Source organism: Peromyscus eremicus, unplaced genomic scaffold (assembly GCF_949786415.1).
Source record: "Peromyscus eremicus unplaced genomic scaffold, PerEre_H2_v1 PerEre#2#unplaced_489, whole genome shotgun sequence".
Lineage (NCBI taxonomy): Eukaryota > Metazoa > Chordata > Mammalia > Rodentia > Cricetidae > Peromyscus > Peromyscus eremicus.
Window position 1 is genome coordinate 182,837 of NW_026734725.1, and position 9,252 is coordinate 192,088.

At 41.1% G+C, this 9,252-nt stretch overlaps 1 non-coding gene across 1 annotated transcript; it reads left to right on the top strand.

Moving 5' to 3' along the window:
• The first annotated feature begins 8,845 nt into the window (after nucleotides 1–8,845).
• LOC131901843 (U6 spliceosomal RNA) lies at nucleotides 8,846–8,952 on the top strand. Its single transcript, XR_009376905.1, has one exon. It is a non-coding gene; the product is annotated as a U6 spliceosomal RNA (small nuclear RNA).
• The last annotated feature ends 300 nt before the right edge of the window (nucleotides 8,953–9,252 follow it).

A 9,252-nucleotide genomic window follows, 5' to 3' on the forward strand; every position in this document is an offset into this window, starting at 1 on the left:
AGTTGCTAGGATTTTAGTTATGGTGAGTTTTAGACTTAGAGTAAACTTAGAGTTGGTGTTAGAAATAGGGTTAGATACAAACTTAAAATGGAGCCATGTGAACATTAAATTTAAAGTTCATGTGGTTAGGGTTAGGGACAGATATTGGTGTAACACTGGGATGTGGGTATAATTACTGTTGAAAATGATTTACAGTTAGTTTTAGTCCTAGTTTTACTACTTGGGTTATACGTCCAGTTAGGCTAGTTTAATTCTTATTGAGAGGCAATTCCCAGGACAATGTTACCTGGGTTCTATCAGCTTTTATTCTAGAGTATTTTTTCAGGGGTGTTTATAGACAGCCTCAGGCAGGGAGCACAGATTTTCCTAAGCTGTAAGAGAAGACAATGTCTCCCTCCAGGACATGCTTGGTCAGGTTAGCTCGTGGTTCACCAGAAAAGACTGGACGTTCTAAGCTTGGAGTTTCTCAGCTATGCCCACTGTACCTGAAGCATACAAGTGGCCTCTTCACACGGCCTTTGGGACTTGAAAGACAAGGGGCACTAATGCAAGCCTGCTCCTGTTCATTCTGACTGCTGTCTTATGAGTAAACGCGGCCTGTGTTTCATGTCCTCTGCTAACACCTATGAATTGTAGGAGGCTAACTTGCTAGGTTAAGTGTCGGTCAGTCTCCTGTCACTATAACAAATCCCCAGATAACTAACTAATAAGGAGAAAGGGCATATCTTAGCTCACAAATGACAAGGCTGATGGAGTGGACCCATAGATTCTGAGGCCTCTGGCACTGTTGTTAAAACCACAGTAGGATGCACAGGGCACAGAAAACAGCTGATCCCATGGCCAAGAAGCAAATAACAGGAAGGGGCCCATTTGAGAGCAGGCCCCTGGGGTCCTCAGGACCTACCACCACTGCCCAGTAGCACCATCCTAGAGACCAAGCCTTTCAACATATGGGCCTTTGGGAGACATTCATCACTCAAAGTACAGCACCTTGCACATGTGGAACCAAAATAAGACCAAAATGCTTTCACCCCAAAACTAAAGGCCTAAGACTGCTCCTTTTTAGCTACAGGCCATAAGTTACTGGAACAGGCCAGAAGTTACTGAAACCAGTCAGTTCAGATTCCAGAAACCAGGAAGTGTAAAAGTACAGAGTCACAAGGTAGTCAGGAGGTAATGGCTGCCAGACTATGGAATGTCCTCTCCCTGGCCCCCTAGGCAACTACTTGACCATAGAATGTCCCAATCCTAGTTTCCAGAGTGACTGTGTAATCACCAGATGCCCCCATCTGGGGGCAGCCAATGAGAAATGGTGGCGGGCAACTACCTCCTTAGAAGGAAAATTGAATTGTGATTTCTGGAATTCCTAGACACAAGCCAATCAGAATTGTACCCGTACTAGCACCCCTAAATGATGTAACCTTGTGATTTTTTCCTTTAAAAACTGGGCTTTCAGATAGGTGGGCACTTCCTCCAGCCTCCACTGCATTGGATCTGTTGGACAAAGTCCCTGCCTAGGCTTGTATTGCATTTGGATATCCCGAAATTAAACCTTGCTTTTGCATTCCAGCCTGCTCGTCCTTGGTGGTCTCTCTAGGGGTTGCGATCTGGGCACAACACACACAGAATCATATCTCATGCCCTTCACAGCCCTTGCCAGCCAATGGCATCCTTTGATTAGTTTCCATCCTGAAGTTGGGTCATTTTGTATCAGACCTGCTGCCCTATACAACTGTAACCACTTTCCCTCGAGATACTCTGGGCCATGAAGTTTCGCTCGCTCGTTGGTTTTTTCTGTCTCTGTCCTCCCGCCTTCATTGATTAGAGAGCCTAAACTCATTACACTGCTCTCCAGTAGCAGCCACAATCACAGGAAATGGCCTCTAAAGCAGTGTGAAGGCCACAGCACTTCTTTTACCAATGCTTTTCTCGGGCCCCATTTGGAGAAATAAAGGCAGAACTTGACGCCTAGGTTAGCAACACATGAAAAATCCACTCCCGTGCCCCTCTCTTCCTGGTCTTTAAGTTCTTTCCTCCAGGGCTGGGGAGATGGTAGTTAACACTGACTGCTTTTCCAGAGGACCTGGGTTTGCTCCCAGTCACCACATGGCAGCTCACATCCATTCCTAACTCCAGTTTCAGGGAATCTGATGCCCTCTTCTGTCCTCCATGGGCAGCAGGCACATACATTCCTGCAGACAACGCACCCACACACATAAAAAATAAAATAAAAATTCTTTTCTTTATATTATGTGAAGGAAATGTCAGGGCTTGGCTACTTTCAGTGTGGAACCACCTGTTCTGTTAGCATGGCTTCCTGGACTCCAGGAAGAGAATGCTGGGAGGATCCATCAGGGTTTTTTGTTTGCTTGTTTGTTTGTTTGTTTGTGGTATTGTATTCCCCCAAATATTGTGCATGCTAATAAACTTATCTGGGGTCAGAGACAAAGCAGCCACAATATTAAACATAGAAGTTAGGCAGTGGTAGCACACGCCTTTAATCCTAGCATTCCAGAGGCAGAAATCCATCTGGGATCTCTGTGAGTTCAAGGCCACATTGGAAAGAGCCAGGCATGGTGACTCACAACTGTAATCCCAGGGAGTGAGCCTTTAATCCCAGGGAGTGGTGGTAGAAGGCAGAAAGATATATAAGGCGTGAGGACCAGGAACTAGAAGCATTTGGCTGGTTAAACTTTCAGGCTTTGGAGCAACACAGTTCAGCTGAGATTCATTCTGGATGAGGACTCAGGCTTCCAGTCTGAGGAAACAGGACCAGCTGAGGAATTGGCAAGGTGAGATAGCTGTGGCTTGTTCTGTTTCTCTGATCTACCAGCATTGACCCCAATAACTTGCCTCGGGTTTGATTTTATTAATAAGACTCTCTAAGATTCATGCTACATTTGTTTGTTTGTTTGTTTGTTTTATTTTTTTTGTCTTCTTCCTATGGATTGCTCGGCTTTCTTTCTTTCTTTCTTTTTTTTTTTTTTTAATGCCCAATGCCATTTATTGAAGGAGGGAGGAGGTCTTAAATACAGGCTTACAGCACAATGGGAGAACCCCGGAGGGCAGAAGCTCGATACCTATGTTTTACAATCTTGCATCTAAGGTGTTAACGCCCATTATGCAGACAAGGAACTTCCCTTAAGCATTCAGGAGGGTGGAACCCAGAAGGGAATTAGCATAGGGAGGATATCAAGGTCAAGGTCAGCAAGCAAGGCAAGTTACCCAAAACGGGGGCCAGGGTCCTACAGGTCCCCCCTTTTACTAATAAATGAGCTTCTGACTTAGGTTGCGTGGGATGTCAGCAGGTCACCTTACCCATCATGGAGATGCCTGCCCAGGCTACACAGGCGCTCTGTCTTAGGTTGGTGAGCGCCCCCCCCCCAGGTATTACCCATCTCTGAATACTCATTATCATACAGGCTCAATCGTGGGTGAGCTGCAGAGTTAACTGCTGCCAAAGATCTCAAAGTGGCACTGGGCTTGCAATCTGTGTGTTCAACACAGAAAAGACCAACAGAAGTCCTAACCCACCCATAGTTAGTAGGCTAAAGGCAACTGAGCCATTCCCTTCCTTAACAAGCCTTACTGCAAATTGGAGTCCTTGGAAGATGGTATCCAAAAGCAAATGGTACTTGAGTTTTGTGCATGGTGACAGTTATGGATCTATTTGTAATCTTTTACATATTGACATCCAGTTATGCCAGCACCATTTGTTGAAGATACTTTCTTTTTTCCATTGTATAGTTTTGGCTTCTCTGTCAAAAATCAGGTGTTCATATGTGCGTGGATTAATGTCAGGGTCTTCAATTGGATTCCATTGGTCTGTATGTCAGTTTTTATGCCAGTAACAAGCTGTTTTTATTACTATAGCTCTATAGTAGAGCTTGAGTCAGGGATGGTGATTCCTCCAGAGGTTGCTTTATCATACAGGATTCTTTTAGCTATCCTGGGTCTTTTGTTTTTCCATATGAAGTTGAGTATTTTTCTTTCCAAGTTTGTGAAGAATTGTGTTGGGATTTTGATGGGGATTGCATTGAATCTGTAGATTGTTTTTGATAAGATTGTCATTTTTACTATGTTAATCCTACCTATCCATGAGCATGGGAGATCCTTCCATTTTCTGATATCTTCTTCAATTTCTTTCTTTAGAGATTTAAAGTTCTTATCAAAAAGGTCCTTCACTTGTTTAGTTAGTGTTATCCCAAAGTATTTTATATTTTTTGTGGCTATTGTAAAGGGTGATGTTTCTCTGACTTCTTTCTCAGCCCTTTTGTCATTTGTGTATAGGAGGGCTATTGATTTTTTTGAGTTGATCTTGTATCCTGCCACATTACTGAAGGAGTTTATGAGCTGTAGGAGTTCCCTGGTAGAATTTTTGGGGTCACTAATGTATACTATCACATCATCTACAAATAGTGAAAGTTTGACTTCTTCCTTTCCAATTAGTATCCCTTGGATATCCTTTTGTTGTCTTATTGCTCTAGCTAGAACTTCTAGTACTATATTGAATAAATATGGGGAGAGTGGACAGCCTTGTCTTGTTCCTGATTTTAGTGGTATCGCTTTGAGTTTCTCTCCGTTTAATTTGATGTTGGCTGTCGGCTTGCTGTAAGTTGCTTTTATTATGTTTAGGAATGTTCCTTGTATTCCTGATCTCTCTAAGACCTTTATCATGAAGGGGTGTTGGATTTTGTCAAAGGCTTTTTCAGCATCTAATGAGATGATCATGTGGGTTTTTTCTTTCAATTTGTTTATATGATGTATTATATTAATAGATTTTCGTATGTTGAACCATCCTTGCATCCCTGGGATGAAACCTACTTGGTCATGATGGATAATTTTTTTTTGATGTATTCTGTTTGCCAATATTTTGTTGAGTATTTTTGCATCAATGTTCATGAGGGAGATTGGTCTGTAATTCTCTTTCTTTGTTGCATCTTTGTGTAGTTTGGGTATCAGGGTAATTGTAGCCTCATAAAAAGAGTTTGGTAGTGTTCCTTCTGTTTCTATTGTGTCGAACAATTTTTTTTGGTTTTTCGAGACAGGGTTTCTCTGTAGCTTTGGAGCCTGTCCTGGACTAGCTCTGTAGACCAGGCTGGCCTCGAACTCACAGAGATCTGCCTGCCTCTGCCTCCTGAGTGCTAGGATTGCAGGCGTGCACCACCACCACCCGGCTGTGTGGAACAATTTGAAGAGTATTGTTATTAGTTCTTCTTTGAAAGTCTGGTAGAATTCTTCACTGAAACCATCTGGTCCTGGGATTTTTTTTGGTTGGGAGACTTTTGATGACTGTTTCTATTTCTTTAGGGGTTATTGTTCTATTTAAATGGTTTATCTGGTCTTGATTTAATTTTGGGATGTAGTATCTGTCCAGAAAATTGTCCATTTCTTTTAGATTTTCCATTTTTGTAGCGCACAGGTTTTTGAAGTATGATTCTCTGGATTTCCTTGTTGTCTGTTGTTATGTCTCCCTTTTCTTTTCTGATTTTGTTAATTTGGATGCTCTCTCTCTCTCTTTGCCTTTTGTTTAATTTGGATAGGGGTTTGTCTATCTTGTTGATTTTTTTCAAAGAACCAACTCTTTGTTTCATTGATTTTTTTGTATTGTTCTCTTGGTTTCTATTTTATTGATTTCAGCCCTCAATTTTATTATTTCTTGGTGCCTATTTCTCCTGGGTGAGTTTGTTTCTTTTTGTTCTAGAGCATTCAGGTGTGCTGTTAATCCATTTGTACGAGATTTCTCCATCTTCTTTATGTGTGCATTTAGAGCCATGTATTTTCCTCTTAGCACTGCTTGCATAGTGTCCCATAAGTTTGGGTATGTTGTACTTTCATTTTCATTGAATTCTAGGAAATCTTTAATTTCTTTCTTTATTTCTTCCTTGACCCATTGATGTTTCAGTTGAGATTGTAGGCTTTCTATAGTTTTTGTTGTTGTTGAAATCTAACTTTAAGGCATGGTGGTCCTATAAGATACAGGAGGTTATTCCAATGTTTTTTGTATCTGTTGAGATTTGTTTTGTGACCAAGCATGTGGTCAATTTTTGAGAAGGTTCTCTGGGGTGCTGAGAAGAAGGTTCATCTTTTGTGTTAGGATGAAATGTTCTATAGATATCTATTGAGTCCATTTGTGTCATAACATCTGTTAGGTCCTTTATTTCTTTGTTAAATTTCAGTCTGGTAGATCTGTCTTTTGATGAGAGTGGTGTGTTGAAATCTCCCACTACTAATGTGTGGGGTTTGATGTGCATTTTAAGCTTTAGTAATGTTTCTTTTATGAATGTGGGTGCCTTGTATTTGGGGCATAAATGTTCAGAATTGAGACTTCATCTTGGCAGATTTGCCCTGTGATAAATATGTAATGTCCTTCCTGAATTATTTCGATTGATTTTAGTTTGAAGTCTATTTTATTAGATATTAGGATAGCTACACCAGCTTGTTTCTTAGGTCCATTTGCTTGGAAAGCCTTTTCCCAGCCCTTTACTCTGAGGTAGTGTCTGTCTTTGAAGTTAAGGTGTGTTTCTTGTATGCAGCAGATGGATGGATCCTGTTTTCTTATCCATTCTGTTAGTCTGTGTCTTTTTATAGGTGAGTTGAGACCATTGATATTGATGGATATTAATGACCAGTGGTTGTTAATTCCTGGTTTGTTTGTTTTTTTTTTTTTTGTGGTCATGTTGTGTTGTCCTTCTTTGGTGTTTGTTGGTGTGGGATTATCTATTGCCTGAGTTTTCATGGGTGTGTTTAGCTTCTTTCGGTTGGATTTATCCTTCTTTTTTTTTTTTAAATATATGCTATGCAAATGTTAATTTGATTTTACATTTTTTTTAAAGATTTATTTATTTATTATGTATACAGTGTTCTGTTTGCACATATCCCTGCAAGCCAGAAGAGGGCACCAGATCTCATTACAGATGGTTGTGAGCTACCATGTGGTTGCTGGGAATTGAACTCAGGACCTTTGGAAGAACAAGCAGTGCTCTTAACCTCTGAGCCATCTCTCCAGCCCCGGATTTATCCTTCTATTGCTTTCTGTAGGGCTGGATTTGTGGACAGGTATTTATTAAATCTGGTTTTATCATGGAATATTTTGTTTACTCCGTCTATGGTGATTGAGAGTTTTGCTGGGTATAATAGTCTGGGTTGGCATGTGTGGTCTCTTACTGTCTGTATAACACTTGTCCAGGACCTTCTAGCTTTCATAGTCTCTATTGAGAAGTCTGGTGTTATTCTGATGGGTTTGCCTTTATATGTTACTTGGTCTTTTTCCTTTGCTGCTCTTAATATTTTTTCTTTGTTCTGTATGTTTAGTGTTTTGATTATTATGTGGTGAGGGGAATTTTTTTTTGCATCTAACCTATTTGGTATTCTGTAAGCTTCTTGTATCTTCATAGGTATTTCTTTCTTTAGGTTAGGAAATTTTTCTTCTATGATTTTGTGGAATATATTTTCTGTGCCTTTGAGTTGGTATTCTTCTACTTCTTCTATCCCTATTATTCTTAGGTTTGGTCTTTTCATGGTGTCCCAAATTTCTTGGACGTTTTGTGTTACAACTTTTTTGGTTTTAGTGTTTTCTTTGATTGACACATCTGTTTTCTCTATTGTGTCTTCAGTGTCAGAGATTCTCTGTTCCATCTCTTGCATTCAGTTGGTTATGCTTGTTTCTGTAGTTCCTGTTCATTTAGTCAGGATTTCTATTTCCAGCATTCCCTCAGTTTGTGTTTTCTTTATTGTCTCAATTTCATTTTTCAGATCTTGGATTGTTTCCTTCATCTGTTTAATTACTTTTTCTTGGCTCTCTTTGAGTTCTTCCAATTTTTTGTTTGTTTTTTCTTCCATCTCTTTAAGGGAATTTTTATTTCCTCTTTAAGGGAGTTTTTCATTTCCTCTTTAAGGGAATTTTTTATTTCCTCTTTAAGGGAATTTTTTATTTCTTCTTTAAGGGCCTCTATCATCTTAACGTCATTTTTAGGAGAGATTTCTTCTGTTTCTTCTGCCTTGGTATGTTCAGGTCTTGCAGGTGTAGAATCACTAGGTTCTGATGGTGTCATATAGGTCTTTATGTTGTTGCCTGTATTTTTGCACTGGCGTCTACTCATCTCTCAGGCAGTGTCTGTGTCTGAAGGTGCCTCTCTTGTTCTAATTGTTAGTCTTGGTTCACTAGGAGTTCTTGGTTAAATTGGTGCTGTTGGGCTCTGTTTCTTCAGGAGCAGCTTAGCAGTGTTTGTGGGTTCTGTCTCTGGGAGCAGTTGTTCCCAGTTGGTGTAGGGTGTGCTTATGGTTTCAGTGGTTGTTAGGTTTGGAGGTGTTACTTTTTTTGTTTGTTTTTTGTTCTTTTTTTTGGAGGGGGGGTTGGTGGGAGAGCAGGGAAAGGTAACTGTCTGGTCACTGGGACTCCGATGGGTAGGGCCTAGGGGCTAGAGACCTGATCTGTAGGTCTGGAGATGGGAGCTTACCTGTTCTCAGTTGGTAAAGTACATACATACGATTCCGGTGATCTGGTTGGGTGGCTGGGTGGGGCCTTCTTTTGTGTGCTCATTCATCAACTCCCCAGCTGATCTTGTTTCCTCAGACTTCAAACTGTAGGATTCTGAATCCTCTCCCAGATGGATTTCAGCTGAGCAGGGTAGTCTCACCAACACCTCCAAGTTGTTGGGTTTTGCAGGATCAGCAGCTGGGCCCTGGGTTGGCCTCAGACAGTGTTCAGATCCATTCTGGTCTCGTCCCACAAAACCGGCTCCTTCCTCAGGTGTTGGGATTAAAGGTGTCCCTGTTCCAAGCTCTTGATTAAGAGCTTGTTTTCACTAACTCTTCTTGCTTGTGTTTTTAAGAGCATGTTCTGGTGTTTGCTTCAGCAGCACATATACTACAACTGGAATGATACAGAGAAAATTAGCATGGCCCCTGCACAAGGATAACACACAAATTCATGAAGCGTTCCATATTAAAATAAAAAAGAATGCTTCCTGGTCCTGCTGGGATTGTCTAATTGCTGCTTGTTTTATAATGGAATGTTGATGAGTGTGCCCAGTTTTACCGTTTAGTGACAATAGCTGGGTTTTGGTGGTTCAGGCTGCCTGGTCACTTACTGTCCCCAGGTGTGACGTTTCACTTCTATCAGGACCCAGCAGTGAGCTAAGAGCAGCTTTTCAAATGAGGAATAGCGACAGTGTGGGCTTCTTCCACAGCCAACAGTGCTTTCTCTGCAGTTTGGCGATCTCCAAGCGACACCTTTGCTGCTTATGCACG